The 21,448-nt window shown below is 35.7% G+C and overlaps 1 long non-coding RNA gene across 5 annotated transcripts; it reads left to right on the forward strand.

Moving 5' to 3' along the window:
- Positions 1-8,562: 8,562 nt before the first annotated feature.
- On the forward strand, positions 8,563-19,584 carry LOC147388230 (uncharacterized). Of its 5 annotated transcripts, XR_015171230.1 has the most exons (3): positions 8,681-9,523; positions 14,591-14,796; positions 18,973-19,584. It is a non-coding gene; the product is annotated as an uncharacterized LOC147388230 (long non-coding RNA). The 5 variants fall into 5 exon arrangements; XR_015171229.1 differs by lacking the exon at positions 18,973-19,584 and having other exon boundaries at positions 8,563-9,523; positions 14,591-14,948; XR_015171227.1 differs by lacking the exons at positions 14,591-14,796; positions 18,973-19,584 and adding an exon at positions 12,604-13,126 and having other exon boundaries at positions 8,563-12,514.
- Positions 19,585-21,448: the final 1,864 nt, after the last annotated feature.

A 21,448-nucleotide genomic window follows, 5' to 3' on the forward strand; every position in this document is an offset into this window, starting at 1 on the left:
AGATCACCATGAGCAACAATACTCAATAGCACCCAAATAGAAGTATGTTTCACCACAGGAGAAAAAATCTCATTGTAATCAACACCCTCTCTTTGTGCAAACCCCTTAGCCATTAGTCTAGCCTTGTACCTTGTATCGCCGAGATTGGAAGGATCCTCTTTCCTTTTGTACACCCACTTACAACCAATAGCTTTCTTTCCCATGGGCAATGGGACTACCTCCCATGTTTGGTTTTCCAGAGAGATTCCATCTCTTCTTCCATCGCAGCTGACCAACTCTCACTATCTCTATCCCGAATAGCTTCTTTGAAGGTGACCGGCTCATCATCCTCCACCAAGTGTGCGTACTCAACCAAGTTTACCTACCCATAATGCCTCAAAGGTTGATCTGAACCCAGCTTCTGAACTTGCTTGTATGCTCGCTTCGGCCTAGTGGAAGCCAAAGACTCTTCAAGCTGTTGTTGTTGAAGCGCTTGTACATTCTCTTGCTGAACCTCCTTATGTTCAAGCTCATCATCACTCTCATCTTGAGTGTCTCCATGATGCTCCTCTTGAACATGACTAGAACCTGGTTGGTCTTTAGGTTCTATATCAACCACTTGAGACTTTGAAGTCTCAACACCTTCATAACCGGACACCATAGCTTTTGACAAAGCTACCATGGAGCTCTCATCAAAAGTAACATCTCTACTGATTATGAACTTAGAATCCTCTACACACCAAAGGCGATAGCATTTTACTCCCGTTGCATACCCCAAGAATATTGCCTTCTTGGTTCTAGCAGCAAGCTTTCCCTCGTTGACATGGTAATAAGCTGTGCAACCAAAAATTCTAAGTCTCTCATAATCTGCATGTTCTCCTGACCACACCCTGTAAGGTACATCTCCATTTAACTTCGAATGTGGAGACCGATTCACTATGTAGCAAGATGTAGCAACCGACTCTGCCCACCATTCTTTGCCCAAACCAGCATACGAGCGCATACACATTGCTCTCTCCCGCAATGTTCGGTTCAGTCTCTCTACGACTTCATTCTGCTGTGGTGTTTTTCTGACTGTCTAGTGTCGAGCAATACCTTCCTGATCACAGAACTCCTTGAAGGCACCCTCTGTATACTTTGTACCGTTATCAGATCGTAATGTCTTCAGTTTCTACTCATTCTATTCTCAACCATTGTTTTTCACTTCTTGAATGTCTCAAATACCTCATTCTTATGCTTAAGGAAATAAATCCAAGCATACCTAGAATAATCATCCATGAATGAGACAAAATACCTAGAACCACCTTTAGAAGTTATCGTAGCCGGACCCCAAACATCTATATGCACATAGTCTAATATACCTCTGCTTCTGTGTTTGCTTGAAGAGAACTGAACCCGGTGTGCCTTTCCATACACACAATGCTCGCAAAAATCCATGCAAGGCTTTTTCATGTTCTTCAGCAAACCTTCCTTACCAAGCAAATTTAGACCCTTTTCCGACATATGCCCAAGTCGCCTGTGCCATAATCTAGTGCATTCAGTTGGGTCTCCACCACTTCCAACTGTTCCAACTGCTACATTTCCTGTAACTGTAGTACCCAAAAGAGCATAGAGATTACCATGACGAAATCCCTTCATCACTACCAAGGAACCATGAATAATCTTTTTCACTCCATTTTCTGTAACTATCTTACAACCACCAAAGTCCAAAGCACCAACAGAAATAAGGTTTTTCCACAAGTCAAGGTTCTGACCACTCCATCATGTATCTTGATTCTAATTGAACCAAGCCCCACCGTTTTACAAGCATGGTTATTACCCATCAATACGGTTCCACCATCAATGCCTTTGTAGGTAGTAAACCACTTCCTATTTGGACACATATGGTAAGAGTAACCCGAATCAAGAATCCATGTCTTTGTGCTTCTTTTATTTTCCTGCCAACGCCTTATGCAATTTCTGTGAGATTAGCAAATTTTTCATTTGCATCCTCCAATGGGAAAAATCATTCTTCCCATTGAACTTCTCTATCTCATATTTTTCCACTTTGACGGTTCTGCTAGTAGACGTCATTATCCGCTTGTTTAATAACACCAGTTTCTCTCAGGAATTTCAACAAACACCTTGTGTACACTACACAATACCCAAGCAAATACCTCAAATCGGAGCTTAACCACCCTGATTTGAATAAGGGTTCTGATACCAATTGTTAGGAGGGAAGCCGCGGAAGCAAACCACCTAGAGAGAAACCCTTTATCGAAACTTATACCAAGTTCCAAAATCGGAACTTATACCAAGTTCCAAAACACACCAACAAGCAATGACCAACAGTACTAAAATCAAAGTAAAGTAAAACTAACTACGAACGTAAATAGCAAATAAAGAGATGCTCACACAATACTTACGTGGTTCGGCAATGTGCCTACGTCCACGGGGGTGAAGGGAGAATCCACTATAGGAAGAAACCAACGACTTGCACAACCCGCAAGTTCGTCTCAAGAAGAAAGCTTGGTTTTTAATCAAAGAGAAGATCAACCTCTTCCTTTGTAATCTCTCCTAGCCCTCTATCTAATTTTACAAATTTCTATTTTACTTATTCTACCACAAGATAGCTGCTGTAATTATAATAGAGAGAGATATGCTATTGCCACACCAACTATTGCTGATAGATGTTATTGCCACACCAACTACTATTGCTGATGCCACAATGCCAATTTCTGAATTTTCAAATATTCATCTTGAATATTCATCAACTTAATGAGCACATTATAACATGGCATCATTTTCAAATCATTGCACAAGTATCACTTATCACAATCCATCAACTTGAATAATTATCCATTCCATCCATTCCTAAACATGAAAACTATCAAAATAATTCGAATCACTCTAATTGCTCAAAGAATTTAAACAAACACCAAAAAAATCAACTTAGGCATGGTGATCATGAATTTCATAAAAAAAGACAATATAATTTATAATCCTACTAATATAAAAAAAAATAATGAGAATGAATAAAAGAACAATAATTTCCTATACCACAAACTGCATGATGATTATTATTATAAAACAATAGAAAACACTAATATAATAATAAATAAAATAAAATAAATGGAAAAAAAAAAACAAAACAAAAGGAGAAGAAGAGAAAACTAAATAGAAAAAAAAAATTACATAAGACTTACCTTGATATCGGAGTGGCAGCTGGGTGTGATTCCTTCAAACAAAACTTGGAATGGCTTGCGAGTATTATAACAACCAAATATAGGAATCGCAAGTGACAGTGTGAAGGAGTAAGAGAGGTCATGAATGAGTGGTCTATGAATGGCTGAAAAAATGGCCTTTTAGGATGGTTTGAATGGATGAAAAGAGGACGTTTTTTGGGGCTATTTCGATGGTTGAAAAGATGACATTTTTGGGTTGATGTAAAATGAAGGGGAGGTGAGGTACTAAGAGGTTAAAGGAAGGCCAAAACCGTGAAGCGAAGAAGGTTAATGGAGGGCTAAAATGGTGAGTCAATGTGCTCGTTTCAATGTCACAAAAAAGCAACAGTATGTGGTTGGTTTTAATGGCAAAAAAAACAAAGAAGGAGAGGAGGTTTTGCGGGCTGTTTGGGCATTGAAAAAAAGAAAAGAGAGTTCATGTGGTTTAATCCTTCTTCAAGTCCTCTTCTTTTGCAAGATTAATCCAAGAGAAGAAAAAATCAGCTTTCTTGTTCCATCCCTGTTTTTTTTCTTATTCTTTTATTTTATCGCTTTTACTTTGCAAAGTTGATTCAGACAAGCCAGACAGCCGAGAAAGAGAAAGAGAGAATGTCTGGAGAGCGAGAGAGGGAAAGGAGATGTAAAGAATAATAGAGAAAAGGAGACCCGTGAAGAAGAGCAGCCCGTCTGTGAGAGCTGCATTGCTGTGAGAGAAGAAGTCCTTCTCTTTAAAACGTGGGGAGAGGGAGAGATGTGAGAGAAAGAGAACCTCGTGAAGAAGAACAACCGAGAGAAGGGGAGGCGTGTAGCCAAAAAAGAGAGAGAGCACATGAGAGAAAGTGTGTACATTTTATAGAAATGAAGTTCCTATTTTTTTTCACATTTTTTGCTTTCCCTTTTTCTTTTCCTTCTTATTTAAAAGAATGGATGTGGTGATCCCACTTAATTTTCATTCGATTGGCCAATTAAATCTTAATTTTAATTTGATTGGTCTATGTAATTGGTCAATTGAATTTTAATTTTTTATTCGATTGCTCGATTTTATTTTTATTTTATTTTATTCAATTTAATTAGTTGGTTAGTTCTTAATTCGAATTGTAATTGGATTTTGATTAAATTTGGTTGTTCGATCGAATTTTAAATTTTAATTTATCGGTTGATTGATTTTTAATTTGAATTTTAGTTAGTCGATTAAATTTTAATTTTAAAATTATTGGTTGATTGATTTTTAATTTTTAATTTTTAATTTAATTTTGCATTTTAATTGGTTGAGTAATTTTAATTTGGACTTAAATTTGATTTTAATTAAATTCAATTGCTTGGTTAAATTTTAATTTGAGTTTCAATTTGATTTCAATTTGAATTTTAATTATTTGATTAATTTTTAATTTGAGTTTTAATTGGATTTTGATTAAATTTAAATCTTTTAGATTTTCGATGCGGGTAATCCTGTTGATAATTTTCTGTTCTTTTTTCCTAAGAGTCAAGGTCTCTAGGTTAAAGTCGGACATTAAGGGACGTTTCAGTCATTTTTGTGATTTCTTATAAATTCCTCTATTTTCGTCGATTTGAATCCCATTAGACTCGAAATCATATTCCGAATGCGAGGAAGATACTTTCGACATTTTTCAGGGGTCCAGATTTATGAGGGGTACTCTAATCATTTTTGTGATTTTTATAGATTTTTACAAATTTTGGCATGAGATTTTCTTTCGATCTCAATGTGATTATTTATAAGTCTCGAGATTGCATTTTTCTAACATCGTAATGTCTCTAAGTTATCAAAGGGCATTGTGAACCTAAGCGTACATACTTACTAAATCGAGTGTAATGTAGCGATCCTAAGTGTGCGTAAATTTCTATGTCAAGTCATAGCAAGTAAGAGAGATGGAAGGACTAGAAATGGGAGAAATTAAGGATAATACCTATAAGCCTTCAAATTATTTGCGCTCATCATTAGGAATCCATCATAGTCGAGTGATGAATTGTCAAATTAGGTAGATACAAAAATGGAGTGTCTACAGATGCCCCTCTTTGGTAGAGGGTGAAAACAAACTAGATAATAATTTATTGTGGTAGATAATGCGACATCCGAATGTCAAAGCTAGTGACAACTCATTTTCTAGCCTGATTCGATAATTTTTCGAGACGTCCAGATCCTTGAGGGTAAGCTCTCTTTTGATTAAAACTTGTTAAATTCTTGAATTTTAGAAAATTCTCCTTAATTGATTTAAATGCAATGCGAGTGCACATATGTACAATAGTGTAGTGATGATTTTGAAAAAGTGTGCCTCTATTCTATGCATTCATGTTGGGAGGATAACAAACTTAATGATAAATAACTGCATAAAATCTACATAACATCTGATCAAAACCTAAGAAAATTATAAATTAAAATTGAGTGAAACTGAGTAAAATTTGAGAATAAAATCATTTCTTATTCTTGAGGATTGAGAATTCAAGAAGATATAATCTTAAAAAGGTTGAAAATGAGTTTTCAAACTCTTACTGTAAGATTGAAGATGATTGGTTTTGGGTAGAAAATTAAGTGAATTTCGTTGGAGGCAGCAAAGTAGGGTTCAAACGTTAACCAAGGTTGAAGATGACTGGTTTGGGGTAGAGAATACATAGGGTTTTGCAAGAAGTTGAAGCCAATGTTGGAAAAGAAACCTACCATTAGGTTGAAGACGAATGATTTTGGGTAGAAAATTCTTGATGTTTTGGTTGGAAGTTGAAGATAAGGGTATTTAAGTCATTACTTATATTGACCTCATTTATAAAGCCTAGGTCAAGGGGAGCATGTCAACATTTTAAAAACATAGTGGTATCTCTGATATTGACCAAAACGTAAAGGGGAATGTCTAAATCACCCTTTCTAGAACTGTTATTGTCATCCCAACTTTTACTTACTATGCCACAATTAAAATTAAAGAAAATAAGTAAAGGGTAAATTTCCATTTCATGCGTTGAATATGATGAAATTTTGAGTTCGGTACATTGTTCATTTTAATTCCCGAAACATGTATTTGTCATTTTTATAACCTACAGACTCATAAGCTCGTCACTTTTAATATTTACGAATTTTTAGATATACCAACAAGTTCATTGATTATAAAAGTGATGAATTCACTCGAAATGAATGTTTTGAGAATTAAAATTAACAGTGTACCAAAACATAAATTTGGACATAATTTGCACATGTTTTGGGAAAATCCCAAGAAAGGAATAAGTGAATGGTTGAGAATAAGTAAAAGTTGGGGTGCCAATAGAAACTCCCTTTATTTATTGGAAATTTTATTTACACTCTACCAAACTCTAAGGGTCCTCATACTTTTAGAGGCTCCTCTAAAAATTAAAAAATTGTTTTGGGCACTGAGTTAAAATCAAGTTTTATTAAGTTTTTTTTTAATTTTTTTTACTTTGGTGGCATGTGAATATAATTTCCCTTATTTATTTTGTCAAATTTCTATTTTTGGGTTTTGGGATTTTATATGAGCCTAATCATAACTTTAAACCGAAACTATTTGAATGAGTGTTATAATATTTTGTAATGTTGAGATTATAATTGAGCCAAATTTTTGTAATATTTGAAAAGTGTGTTTTAATCTTTAATTTAGGTATGATAGACAATTTAAGAAGAGTTATTTACTGGGCAGACCTATCTCTTGCAATTTTATTACAAAAACTCTCTTATTTTAACAAGTCTATTACCTAAACAAACTGTACTTTATGAATCAAGCTAGCATGATTAACTTAATAAGATTTCAAATCTTACTAAGAGTCTTTGGGCCTACATGGATTATCAAATTGGCAATTCAACAACACAGTCTTCCAGATTTTGTGGAAGAATGCATATCCAAAAGAAGAAAATTTCAACAAAAAAAAAAAAATTCATTTTTAGCTTGATCAAAGTTTTGAAAAATGGATGGCTACCGAACTCCCAAATTTAAAACTAAAATACAATAGTGAAAATTTACCCTTTTTCAATTTTTTTTTTAGAGTTTTTAGAATTTCGTCATTCATAACTCTGTGGTATCAGATCATGTTTATGGATGCCACAAATTGATGTGGTTAGGAACCACTCCAAGGTATGTTAAGTAAACCTCGTCAATTTGAATTTTATGATGTAGATCACTGCTACAAGATTTGTTGGGTGACAAACTTGATAAAGTAGGGTTTGGAGAATAAACAAACATGATAAAGTAGGGTTCCCTTGGAATTGTTAGAACTCCAAGGGAGTTTTTGTAATAAAAATGCAACAATTGGGTCTGTTGGGTAAATCTCTCATTTAAGAAATTGGGGTGAACGACCCTTTGTATAAATTGAAATCTTACTTAAGTCATAGGAAAAATTACTTAAAGGACCCTCACAGAAGGGTATCTTTCTAAATAGTCCCTAAGTTTTTAATGGTTGCATGGCAAGACATTTAGTAAAACATTTCTTTCTAAATGGTCCATGGACCTCATCTTCCACATTTCTCATGATTGAATGCCTTAACCTTTCGAACTCATCGTTTTCATACAAAAATTACATTTTTGTCATCAATTGAGTTTCGCAGACTCTATTTCACCATAAACGATTTAAGAAGGAAGAATAAGCCATTTTCAAGGGGGTTTTCAAATAATTTGAAGATGTATATAAAAAACTAAGATTTTCACTTATTTTTTCTTAGTTTTTGGATCAAAATCAACCAAGAATGGGTTTTTTGGGTTGAAATCATATAAACTTACCTCAAGTTTTTATTTGATCTCTCAATGTATTTTAGCCGGAAAAACATGAAAATTGAAAATGGGTGGGTTTTACCAGTGTTGAGTTCACCACTTTTTATTTAAAAATTGTTGTACTCGATACTAATTAAAAAGCATCGAGTTCGACAATAAATAAAAAGTGGTAAACTCAATAGTAAAAATTTTGAACTCGACACTAAATAAAAAAGAGTCAAGCTCAACACTAAAATTTGTGAACTCAACGGACCATTTAGAAAGAAAGAAAATTATTAAATGTCATGTTAAGCTACTGCACAAAACTTAGGGACTATTTGGGTTTAGGGACTACCGTGATGCATAGTGCGTTCTCAATGACAACCCTATTTCTACACGGGAAGGGTTTTTTTTTATTTGAGATGTAGATTCGATTATTAGAAAAGGGTTTCTTTGTTAGGTCCTTGTGGTTCTTTGTTATGGTCCAGGAAATAAACTCAGGTAAACTTTGGCAATTCAAGTAACCAGCCACTCTAAGATTGCACTTGGCAAGATGAGATTCAATCTAATGATTTTCATTCAAAATACTCTGGCCTTTAATAGGTGTTTACAGACTTGCAACTAATTAGGAAATAATCGTACAGACTGGTGCATTAACAAATAACAACCCATGGCCATTAACTGTAACAGCCCATTGACTTAGTCTTGACCCAACTGAATTATAAACATGCATAACCGAAAATACCCTTAAACAATTAAAGTAATTCCCTCACTTACGTAGCCTTACCACACTTAAACATCTTGAGCGTGTAACATATAACTCTTCCCTTCAGAAGAACTCGCCCACGAGTTTGGGATGTCTTGCGCAGCTCCTCTGCATCAACCCAGGTGGCATCCTCCTTGTTAGCTCCCTTCCATTGAACCAAGAAATCAACTTCCGCACAATTTCCCTTGTTCTTGAGCTTTCTTTCTAATATTTTCTCTGGTTCGAGGGCCATTGTGCCATTTTTCATCACTGTCAGTAGTCTAGGGTTAGGGTTTACCTGGGTTCCAAGCTTCTTTTTGAGGCAAGAGATGTGAAATACTGGGTAAATCTTGGATTCTTTAGGTAGATTGAGCTGGTATGCAATTTTCCCAACTTTTTGAATGATGTGGAAAGGCCTGAAATACCTTTGAGAAAGCTTCAAGCTTTTCCTCACTGCAACCGTCGTCTGTCTATAGGGTCTTAACCTCAAATAAACCCAATCCCCCACGCTATATTCCCTTTCTGTTGTCTTTTTGTCTGCATACAGCTTCATTCTTGTTTGAACTTCTTGCAGGTTTTCCCGCGCCAAGGTAAGGATGAAGTCTTGGTTTCTCATTTCGTCTTCAACTGTTTGCAATGCCGTGGTCTCAGGCTCATATGGGAGGAGTCGTGGTGGCTCTTGTCCGTATATTATCTCAAAGGGGGTAAACCCTGTGGAAGAGTGCTCTGAGGTATTGTATGTCCACTCAGCTAAAGCTAGCCAACTGGCCCAATCTTTGGGTCTGTTTGAAGGTGATATGTCGAACTCATTCGCAGCTTGGTTCCACTTAAATGGAAGATTTCTTTCCAAAAGTTGCTTGTGAATATTGCATCTCGATCACTGACTATGCTCTGTGGTATGCCATGTAATTTGAGTATATTTTCCATAAATGCCTTTGCAACTGTTGCTATTGTATATGGATGTGCCATTGGTATCAAATGACTGTACTTGCTGAACTTGTCTACCATCACCATGATGACACACTGTATCCCTTGGACAGAGGCAACCCCTCTATGAAGTCCATACTAACATCCACCCACACTTTACTTGGTATTGGCAGAGGTTGCACAGCCCCAGCTAGTTTGAGGTTTTCTGTTTTGTTTCTTTGGCATACCTCGCACTCTTTTATGAATTTTCTGATGTCCTTTCTCATGCCATACCAAAAGAATTCCCTCGAGCCTGGAGTGAGTCTTCTGTGAACCAGTATGCCCTCCCATGGGGCTGCTATGGAATTGCTGCATAACTTGCTCCTGTTGTATCTTGAGGTTTCCCAAGTGTAACCTCCCTTTGTAGAATAAAAACCCTCCTATAAGCTAGTACTTAAGGGGATCAAGATCACCTTGATGGTAGTGGTTGAGTAACTGCTGCAACTGGGGATCTTGGTTGTATACTTGATGGAATCATTCCCACCAATTAATTGTAACCATGCTGATGGCCTTGGCTTCTCCATAATTAGTCAGGGTCACCTCTAATTCTGAACTGTCCCCCTGGTCTAGTAACCTTATTGAGAGCATCTGCTGTCGTATTTCCTTTGCCCCTACGATATTCCACACTAAAATCAAAGCCTAATAGCTTTGTTATCCACTTTTGTTGAAGAAGTGTTCCAACCTTTTGCTCCAAAAGGTGCTTCAGAGCTTGCTGATCAGTTCTTACTTTAAATCTGTGCCCTAACAAATAATGTCTCCATTTTCGAACTACGAACACAAGAGCAAAAAAAAAAAATTCATAAGTGGATAATAACAGATTTTTACCTTTTAATACTTGGCTTAAATAAGCTAGATGCCTCCCTTCCTGCATTAACACAGCTTCCAAACCATTTCCAGAAACATCACATTCCACCATAAACATCTTGGAGAAATCTAGTAAGCCAAGAACAATAGGGGTCACCATGGCTGCCTTTATTGCTGCAAATGCTTGGATGGCCTCCTCACTCCACTTAAAAGGAATTTTTCTTGAGTAAAGCAGTTAGAGGGACTGCAATACTTCCATATCAATTTACAAACTTCCTGTAATAACTGGTTAAACCCAAAACTCCCATTAAAGTCTTAGGGTTCTTAGGTTCAGGCCACTCCATCATGGCTATAATCTTTAATGGATCTTCTTTGACTCCCTCTTTGGACATAACATGGCCCAAATACTCCACTTCCCGACAGCCAAAAATATATTTTGAGGCCTTGGCATACAGTTGATGTTGTCTCAAAACTTCTAAGACAGTTTTTAAATGCCCTATATGTTCTTCAACAGATTTACTATACATAAGTATGTCATAAAAAAAACCTAACACAAATTTCCTGAGATATGGCCTGAATATCCCTTTCATGAACCCTTGAAAAGTTGATGGAAAATTGGTGAGCCCAAAGGGCATCACCAAAAACTCATAATGCCCCACACGAAAGGCAGTTTTGGGCACATCTTTAGGCTTCATCCTGATTTGATGGTAGCTCGATCGCAAGTCAAGTTTAGAAAACAACTTAGCACCATTAAGCTCATCCAGTGACTCATCTATATTAGGAATGGAAAACTTATCTTTGATGGTATCTTTCTTGAGAGTTTGGTAATCAATGCACATGTGCCAATTCCCATCCACTTTCCTCACCAAGAGAACTGGTGAAGAGTATGGACTTTGACTTGGTTAGATGATCCCAACCTTTAACATTTTCCTGACCAGTTTTTCAATTTCTTCTTTCTGATAATAAGGGTATTGATAGGGCCTAACACATGTTGGTTTAGCTGCTTCTTGGAGTTGGATCTAGTGGTCGTGACTCCTAGGGGGTGGGAGTCCATTGGGTTTAGCAAACACTGTTTTGAATTCATTCGAAACAGCTTGTATGGCAAGCTCTACTGGTGCTCCTCCTGGACTGTCACTGATCTCCACAAACTGCAGTCATATTCCTCTTCCTTCTACAAGGGCAGCTTTGCTCAAACTGTGTTCTTCCTCTATGGCCGTCTCGGGTAACCTCAATCCCTGCAGAAATAAATTCTCCCCTTCCACAAAGAAACTCATACTTAAATCAGCAAAGTTCCACTAAATAGTCTCCAAACTCCTTAACCAATCTACCCCTAACACAACATCACACCCTCCTAGGGTTAATAAGAACAGATTGGCTAAAATGTTACAGCTTTGCATCTTTAAAAGAACTGCCTTACAACAACCAAGGCAAGGAAGGGTGTCCCCATTAGCAACTTGGACTGCCAAGTGGCTTCTTCCACTAGTAGTTTTGCCCTCCTTACTACACTCGCGTCAATAAAACTATGTGTACTACCAGTATCAAGGAGAACAATAACTGAACATGTACCAATTTTCCCAACTAACCTCATGGTTTTGGGAGAAGGTGCCCCTGCAATGTCATGCAAGGATATGCCTAATAATTCAGCTTGCTGAACTGCAAGAATGGTATCTATATTAGGCCGGTTAAAGATATCTTCTTCTTCCAATTCTTCTTCTTCTTCCCCTTCAAATTTCATTCCTTCCAATAAGTATAGTTTGGGCCTGCTGCATTTGTGTCCTTGATGGTACTTTTCATCACAAAAATAACACAGACCTTTATCCCTTCTTTCCTGCATTTGGTTGGGACTTATACGTTTTATGGGATAAGGGTTTCTTCTCTAGAATGGTACATTAGGTCTCGGGTTTTGGGGGGCTAGAAGTCTAAGTACTAGATTTGGCGGTGGTAATCTGGGTATGGGATTTTGTTCAGGTAATCTGAGAGGAATGGGCTTGAATGAGGGTCCATAAGGGCTATTTTGGGCTTGAGTGTTTCGGTAAGGGTATTGTTTTCTGGTCACTTCTTCTTCTTGTAGCTGAGCCTAACCAAAAGCAGCAACAAGAGTACTTGGTTTGAAAATGGTAACAATAATTCGCAATTCATCTTTTAAACTATTTAGAAAAGTACTTATACGAAACTCTTCACTTACCTCACTTATTTTGTTGGACAGGATCTCGAAAGTTGTTTGGTAATCCTCTTTGTTCCCTGTCTGCCTCAATTTGGTAAATGCACCCACTGGATCCTCAAATGCCAAAGGCTCGAATCTGGTGTGGAGCGCTTCCAAGAAGTAACCCCATTTTGTCACTAGGCTTGATTATTTCAGCCAATAATACCAAGTCAACGCCTTCCCTTCCATGTGAAAAGAAGCAATTTCCAGTTTGTGGTCCTTCGGAGTCTCAAAATAATTAAAGAATTGCTGCGCCTTCAAGATCCAGTCGCTGGGATCTCCCCCATCAAAACAAGGAAAATCGAATAGAAGAGATTGAGCTTGGATCCCCCCATGTCCATCAAATAGAGGATTAACATTTACTTTTACATTGTTAGAAGTTCCTTCCCCTGAGTTGAGTTTAGTTGTAATTTGTACCAAACTGTCATAGCTTGATGCCAAATTATTGTGTTGTTGCAACACGCCTTCTATTAGCATCCCATGCCTGGATTGCTCTTCCTTCAGTGCAATGGTTCCCCCTTGTAAATTGTTTACTGTCTCAGATAATTGTGATAGTCGTGTTCCCTCAACCATGTCACAAGAACGCGGCTCTGATACCAACTTGTTGTGGTCTAGGAAATAAACTCAGGTAAATTCTGGCAATTCGAGTAGCCAGTCACTCCAAGGTTGCACTCAGCAAGATGAGATCCAATCTGATGATTTTCATTCATAGTACTCTGGCCTTTAATAGGCGTTTACAGACTTGCAACTAATTAGGAAATAACTAACCCACTTAACAAATATGGCTCATTAACTGTAACAGCCCATTGACTTAGTCTAGACCCAACTAAATTAAAAACATGCATTACCGAAAATACCCTTAAATAATTAAAGTAATTCCCTCACTTACGTAGCCCTACTACACACAGTGATTTTAGAGATTCTTGGACTTCTGTTCTTGTGGTCCAAGTTGAACAAAGCCTTTGAGGAAGTGCGCTATCAAGATTTCTTATTTAATTGGGAGAACATTTGTGATTAGCTTTCAGTAGTGTTGTTTTTCTTTTATTTTGTTCTTTTGTTATTTTGCTTGTTGTTCTGTTTGGGGGCTATCTCAGCCTCCTTCTTTTCTCTTCTTCATTTATAAAAATTTTATACTTATCAAAAAAAAAAAACATTTTGGGCGTGTAACATTCTTCTCTCTTTCTTTTTCTATGTTTTTCAAGCCAAAACAAAATGGTGTGAATGGAGGGAGTGGCATTTTTGTCTCCTACTCAAGTGGCGGTGATGAATCAATTGCGTCATCCATCAACAATAAGGTTGGGAAGAAAGTTTGGTATTGATGAAGATTTGAAAAAACAGATAAGTGGGATAGCCAATATATGGTTGAACGAGATAACCTTGGATTGGTAGTTGGACAACCGAATAAGAACTTTTATATGCGAGATGACTAAATTGGAAGGGTTTGAATGAATTTTTGCTTCTTGTAAATTAGTTAGTTTGTTGTTGTGCATTTAGCTTTTGTTCTAGATTTTTGTGATAGTGTTTTGTTGGAAGTTCTCCTCATTTCAACTATTCTGAAGGTTATGTTGAGTAAAACAGGACAGTTAAAGTAATAAATATTTCACCTACCCAATGTTTGGATATCAGAATATGCTCTCAAACTAACACCAAAGACGGTCAGTGCTCACCACCACCCATTCCCTGACATTCTAGTTGCTAATTCTCTCCAATTGGCAAGTGTTTCACGGGTCCTGTTTATAGAATCACTCGTTTTGACATTTTCCATTTTGATGGCAATTCTTCCTCTCAGCTCTTTCTTTCTTTCTTTCGTTTTGACCTTTTCTTTTATTTCCTTTTTTTAACCTTATAAGTAAGTACATTGACCTTTGTAGTGGCTAGGATCTTTATTGTGTGATTGTGAATTTGAAGTGTTAGGATGAACTTATGGCTCTATAAATTTGTTTGTTTTCTATTGAGTCTGGTGCTTTATCGAGTGATTTTTTGCTCACAGGTGCCTCAGTGCATGTCCCGTCAAGCATGCAAGGGTAGTTTTGTAATTAACAAAGGCAGTTTTGTAAATTAAGGATGTCATTCAATACGTGTGGGTTCTTGTGATTGGTGGATCCCAGATTTCTGTGAGCAAAAAAAATTCATGCTTTATCTTTTTGGAGTCTTGAGGGAATTTAGACTTTGTTCTAGATTTGTGTGACAGATCTGGTATTTATTATTTCTTCTACATTGTTGTAACAATTTTTTCTTGCTTTTGGGTATTCGATTTTAAAATTCCTCATATGTAATGCAATTAGTGTTAATTCTTGCTTGGTCCATCTTTGTCTTGTGTGTTGAATTTAAGAAGGATTGACAGACCACCTTGAATGTCCATGAAGTTGTTCAAAAGCGCTCTCTCTCTCTCTCTCTCTCTCTCTCTCTCTCTCTCTTATCTCTGTATATATATAATACAGTGGATATACGATTTCTCTACCTTCGTTTTTCGTGCACATGTAATTTTCAAGTCTCTCACTATCAATCTATCTATCTATCTATTTATCTACATCGCCTCCATTATGCTGAAGAACAGTGGATCACCCTATGCCATCAATACATCATTTATTTGCTCATCAGGCTCATCAAATGCCCAATCCACAATCTCTACTAACAACTGGTCTGCCATAGTGTCAATGACAATAGAAATGAGCCTTAACTTTTCAAAGACATTATCTATATTGTTGTTCAAGACTTCATTTTTGTTTTCTAGGCAAGGTTAGCAGTTAGTGTAAGAAGGTGTTTGAACCAAAGACCTTGGGAACAACTGATGTGGGACCGTAAATGTTATAATATGATGATAAATATGAGATTAGACTGAGTTAACATAAACAATGCAAATATAAATCATTAGCCCATACATTCATGGATATGCAAGAGAATCCAAGCGATAATCAAAATAGTCCTAAGGTTCATCACAATCCCCCAACAATAATTATCCAAGTACTAACAATAGGTTCCAATGGAAGATAAGTTTTCCTCTAACCTAAGGTTACAGTTAAATATTTAAAATATATTTTTAAACTCAATTTTAATGCAAAAAAATAGTCAAATAAGTGGTGCAAATTTATAGGAAAAGCAAGTTAACAACATTTAGAGAAATTCTAGGCTAAAAAAAGGAAGGTGATTAGAATTTTGGGTGGTAAGGAATGATGTTGTTCAAGTAAGGAAGGTTTAGGTCAGGTTTTTATGGGTATTATGGTTAGATTTCAATAGAGAAAAGAATGTTGATGGGGTTTTGATTTATAGAATGGATTGGTTAAGGTTTATGGATGTTTTAGAGGTTCAAAATAGAAATTTAATAGAGAAAGTGAGAAAAAAAGATGTTAAAAAAAATAAACACTTATCTTGATAAAGAAATCGATAGAGAAAACGAATGTTACCTTTGACTCATTATAAAATGACCTCACACCAAACCATTAACAGGAATATCAAAGCTCCAATCTCAATTTTATTCATCGTTGAAAAAAATTACAGTAAAAAGCAAGTTTCTATAATGTTCTCTAAACCCTAAATCTAATTTCAACCATTTAACTAAAATAAAGAGATCCAATGGTTGTAAATTAAACTTAAAACAACTTAAATAAAATAAAAGCAGAAATACTATCTATGTCCCAATCCTATAGCTTTATTTCCCTTGAATTTTTAACTAATGAAAATTTATTATCAAATTATCAAATTGCCCCTAAACACCTATATTAACACCATAGGCTAATAAAACATGAAAATAACCTCAAATACTCATCCTAAACACTAAAATATACTCATAAACATTAAATATGATGACCCAACAAGGATCTAAGGTGCTCAGCCATAAACTTTATGTCCATACTTCATCCATCCACAATGAATTTAAGTGTCTTTTTCTCCTTTGGACACTTTGAAGGGTATGCATGTGATGTTCTCATCAACTCTTCTCCAACTCTTCTCAACTGCAAAGAAGTCGCATCTAGTGAGATAAAACTATGATACCTCTCCAATATGTCTGGATCAATCCACTACAACTATGTTTCTATAATCCATGTATTATCCGAATTCGATGCTCGTCCATAAACTTTATGTCTATACTTCATCAATCCACAATAAATTTAAGTGTATTTTTCTCCTTTGGAACACTCTGATGGATATGCCTGTGATGTCCTCATTAACTCTTCTCGACTGTGAAGAACTCGCATCTAGTGAGATAAAAATGTGATACCTCTCCAATATGTTTGGATCAATCCACGATAATTCTTTTCTTGTAATCCATGTGTTATCCGAATCCGATCTGTTTCTCTACTTAATGAGGTATTTTTTATAACTTCCATGTCTGGTGGAGACCACTTGGTGATCAAAGATATTCTTTTTTTTTTTTTCACTTGTGTGAGGTAAAGTAGGTACTGAAGGTAAAGACTATGAAAATTGGGATGGTATGTATTTTGGGTCAAGCGAGGGGTCAATGCCTAAATCAGTAGTAGGTCTAACATGATCAAATGAAATTGGTATTGTTTGAGTAGGATCAAGGGTATGACTTCAGTGAAGATTATTAGGTACAAATGTTGGGCCATGAAAAGGAACTAAGTCCCCCACATTGAAGGTCTGACTAATCCCCATTTCTGTCAGAAGATCAATGTCATACGCATTGGGACCAAGTTGTTCGAGTAGTTTGAATGGGCCAACACTGCGAGCTTGTAACTTCTTCACAATTCCTAATAGGAATCACTCAGACCTTACGCAAACCATAGCTGAATCACCTACTTGAAATTCTTTAAACCTACAATGTGCACCAGCAAATAATTTATATTGTGCATTACTCATAGTAATTTTTTTTCTAATCTCATAATGCAATTCAAGAATGTGATACGCAAATGACTCTATTGACTCAAAAGGCCTATGTGATATTATCATGGGTAAAAAATCTATAGGTTTACTAGGTTCATAACCATGTACTACTTCGAATGGACTCATGCTTGTGGTCCTATTTGTGGAACTATTATATGCAAACTCAGTATGGATAGTAATGAATCTCATGATCTAACATGCTCTCCTACTAAACACCTTAATAAAATTCCTAGACTCCTATTGACAATCTCAGTTTAACCAATTGTCTGTGGGTGGTATGCCAATGAAAATTAGAGGTTGGTACCCATCATGTGTCACAATGTCTTCCAAGAATAACTTATGAATCTAACATCTCGATCAAATACTATAGTCTTAGGAAACCCCTGTAAACGAACTACCTCCTCAGAAAATCTTTGGTATGTTAGATGCATTAGAGGTCTTAGTATAACATTTTTTTTCAAAATGGAAGATGACTAAAGAGATATGTTCAAGTAGTTCGTGTTTTGCAATGAATTTTTTTGGCTTCTTGTATGCGTAAAACTCTCCAAGGCCTGCATGTTGTCTTTAACCATCATACACGTGAAATGCTCCATGATCTACCAAGTTTCCTTAGAATTCTAACATTCACAAAGTATATTTGATGCAATTAAGATTCTACCACATAAATGGCTAGCACACAGACATTTGATCCTCATTCTTCTCTTTTTCAAATTGTGGAAACAACTCACTACACTGCACCTAGTGGGGTCTATACATGCAGTCAAACCACTTCAATCATCATGGAATTGCCATTCTCATTTGCCTTTTATTTTGATGAGTCTTTTTTTAACATTAGCATTGCACATTTGACACTTGGGGCATTAATGATAATGCATGTTTTATTCTCTTGGTAATAAAACTTTTATATTCATTACTAGTAGAATTATTATTATTTTTAATTATGATTGGACCTAAAATAACTTTATATGCTGCCTACGTACTCCAAATTAGGGATCAAATCAAAACGTAGTTCGAAAAAGATGTTACTCTACGTTTTGCCTAGATTGCCCTTTCAGTTTTACAATCTAGCAAGCATTTTTTTTAAATCGTTCACAGTTTTAGCTCATGCGGGTTAAGAGTATTATCCAGTTTAGGTTCATGCGACCATGAGCATTTACTTTTGTAAATAATGACTTTTGAGGAATTTTCCATTAACTGAATCAAGTCGAAGTCCTTCGAAGGTTATAAGGAGGTAAGCGCCATTGTTGTACACTTCCTTCATTACATGAGGACCATCCCATTTTGGATCAAATTTATTCCCAAATCGATGTGATAAGATAATTGGTCTACGAAAGACAAGCACTAGATAATTTATTTTAACAGAGCGAGGTCAAACTTTTTTGTTGAAAACGCAAGACAAGTGAGCATGATAGCATTCTAATCATTGTTGTGCATCCAATCTTTTTTCATCTAATGCTTCATGCTCGGCTAGACATAGCTTAGTGTTTTTATCACTTGTTAGTCCTTCCTGAATTGCAACTCTCAATGAAGGTATTTGACGCTACAAGGGGAGGACAACTTCAACTCCATATACCAGTGAATACATTGTTGCTTGTATATAAGTGCGATAGGAGGTTCTATATGCCCATAGCGCTTCTCCAATGTGTTCATATCAATCTTTTTCGATATTGAGACGACTTTCTCATGTAGCTTACAAAGAGTCTTGTTAAAAATCTCAATAAGTCCATTCGTTACAGCATTATACATGGTGGAACATCTTTGTTTGATGTTGAACTTTGCACAAAACTGATCCATCAAGGCATTGTTGAATGGCTTCCCTTTGTCTATCACGATGTACCGTGAAATTCCATATCTAAAGACTATTATTTTTAATAAAGTCAACTACCATTTCCTTTTTGACTTCTCTAAGTAGGATTGATTCAGCCCATTTAGAGAAATAGTATGTTCCAACAAAAATGTATAGCATTTGTTTGAAAGAATTTGGAAGTGGCCCAACGACATCGAGTCCCTAACCATCAAGGTTGAAAATGATTAGTTTTGGGTAGAAAATGAAAGTAATTTTGTTGGAGGTTGAAAAGTAGGGTTCAAACCTTTACCTAGGTTGAAGATGATTGGTTTGGGGTCGAGAATACAAGGGGTTTTGCATGAAGTCAATGTTGAAAAAGAAACCTACCATAAGGTTGAGGATGAATGATTTTGGGTAGACAAATCGGGATGTTTTGGCTGGAAGTGGAAGACAAGAGCATTTAAGTCATTATTTATATTATCCTCCTTTATAAAATCGAGGTCAAGGGGAGCATGCCATCATTTTGAAAACATAGGGGTATCTCTGATATTGACAAAAACGTAAAGGGGTCTCTTTAAATCACCCTTTTCTAGAGCTGTTATTGGCATCCCAACTTTTACTTATTACACCCCAATTAAAATTGAAGAAAATAAGTGAAGGGTAAATCTCCATTTCATGTGCTGAATATGAGAAAATTCTGACTTCAGTATGTTCATTTTAATTCTTAAAACATGCATTTGTCATTTTTATAACCTACGGGATCGTAAGTTCGTCACTTTTAATATCTACGAATTCGTAGATATACCAACAAGTTCATTGATTATAAAAATTGACAAATTCACTCAAAATGCATGTTTTGGGAATTAAAATGAGCAATGTACCAAAACAGGAATTTGGACATAAGTTGCACACGTTTTGGGAAAAATCCCAAGAAGGGAATAAGTGAATGATTGAGAAATAAGTAAAAATTGGGGTGCCAATAGAAACTCTCTTTATTGGAAAATTTTATTTACACTCTAACAAATTCTAAGGGTCTTCATATTTTTAGAGGTACCTCAAAAAATTAAAAAATTGTTTTGGGCACTTCATGTTCAAATCAAATTTTATTAAGTTTTTTTTTTTTTTTTTACTTTGGTGGCTGGTGAAAATAATTTCCCTTATTTATTTTTGCCAAATGTCTATTTTTGGGGTTTAGGATTTTATATAAGCCTAATCATAATTATAAACTGAAATTGTTTGAGTGAGTACTAAAATATTTTGTAATGTTGAGATTATATTTGAGCAAAACCTTTGTAATTTTTGAAAAGTGTGTTTTAATCTTTACTTTGGGTATGATAGATAATTTAAGAAGAGAGGTTTTCCAGCCAGACCCCTCTCTTGCAATTTTATTACAAAGAACTCCCATATTTAATCAAGTTTGTTAGCTGAACAAACTTTACTTTATGAATCAGGCTAGCATGACTAAATAAGATTTCAAATCTTACTAAGTGTCTTTGGCCTACAAAGATTATCAAATTGGCAATCCAATAACACAGTCTTCCAGATTTTGTGGAAGAATGCATATCCAAAAGAAAGAAAATTCGAAAAAAAAAAAAAAAAAAAAAAAAATCATTTTTAGCTTGATTGAAGTTTTTAAAAATGGATGTCTATCAAACTCCTAAATTTAAAATTAAAATACAACAGTGAAAATTTACGCTTTTTCAAACAAAAAATAAAAATCAGATGTCTTAGAATTTTCTCCTTTATAAGTCTATGGCATCAAATCATGTTTTTGGATGCCACAAATTGATGTGGTTAGAAACCACTCCAAGGTATGTTAAGTAACAAATTAAGCCTATCAATTTGAATTTTATGATGTGGATCATGTTACAATGTTTGTTGGGTAACAAACTTGATAAAGTAAGGTTTGGAAGGTAACAAACATGATAAAGTACGGTTCCCTTGGAGTTGTTAGAATTCCAAGGGAGTTTTTGTAATAAAAATGCATCAGTTGGGTCTATCGAGTAAATCTCTCATTTAAGAAATCGGGGTGAGCGACCCTTTGTAAAAATTGAAAAGATTGAAATCTTACTTAAGTTATAGGGAAAGTTACTTAAAAGACCCTCATGGAAGGGCATCTTTCTAAATAGTCTCTAAGTTTTCAATGATTGCATTGGAGGACATTTAGTAAACTTTTTCTTTTTAAATAATCCCTAGACCTCATCTCCCACATTTCTCATA

The sequence above is a fragment of the Akebia trifoliata genome, chromosome 13, assembly GCF_017979445.1.
Source record: "Akebia trifoliata isolate Shusen 1 chromosome 13, ASM1797944v1, whole genome shotgun sequence".
Taxonomy (NCBI): Eukaryota; Viridiplantae; Streptophyta; class Magnoliopsida; order Ranunculales; family Lardizabalaceae; genus Akebia; species Akebia trifoliata.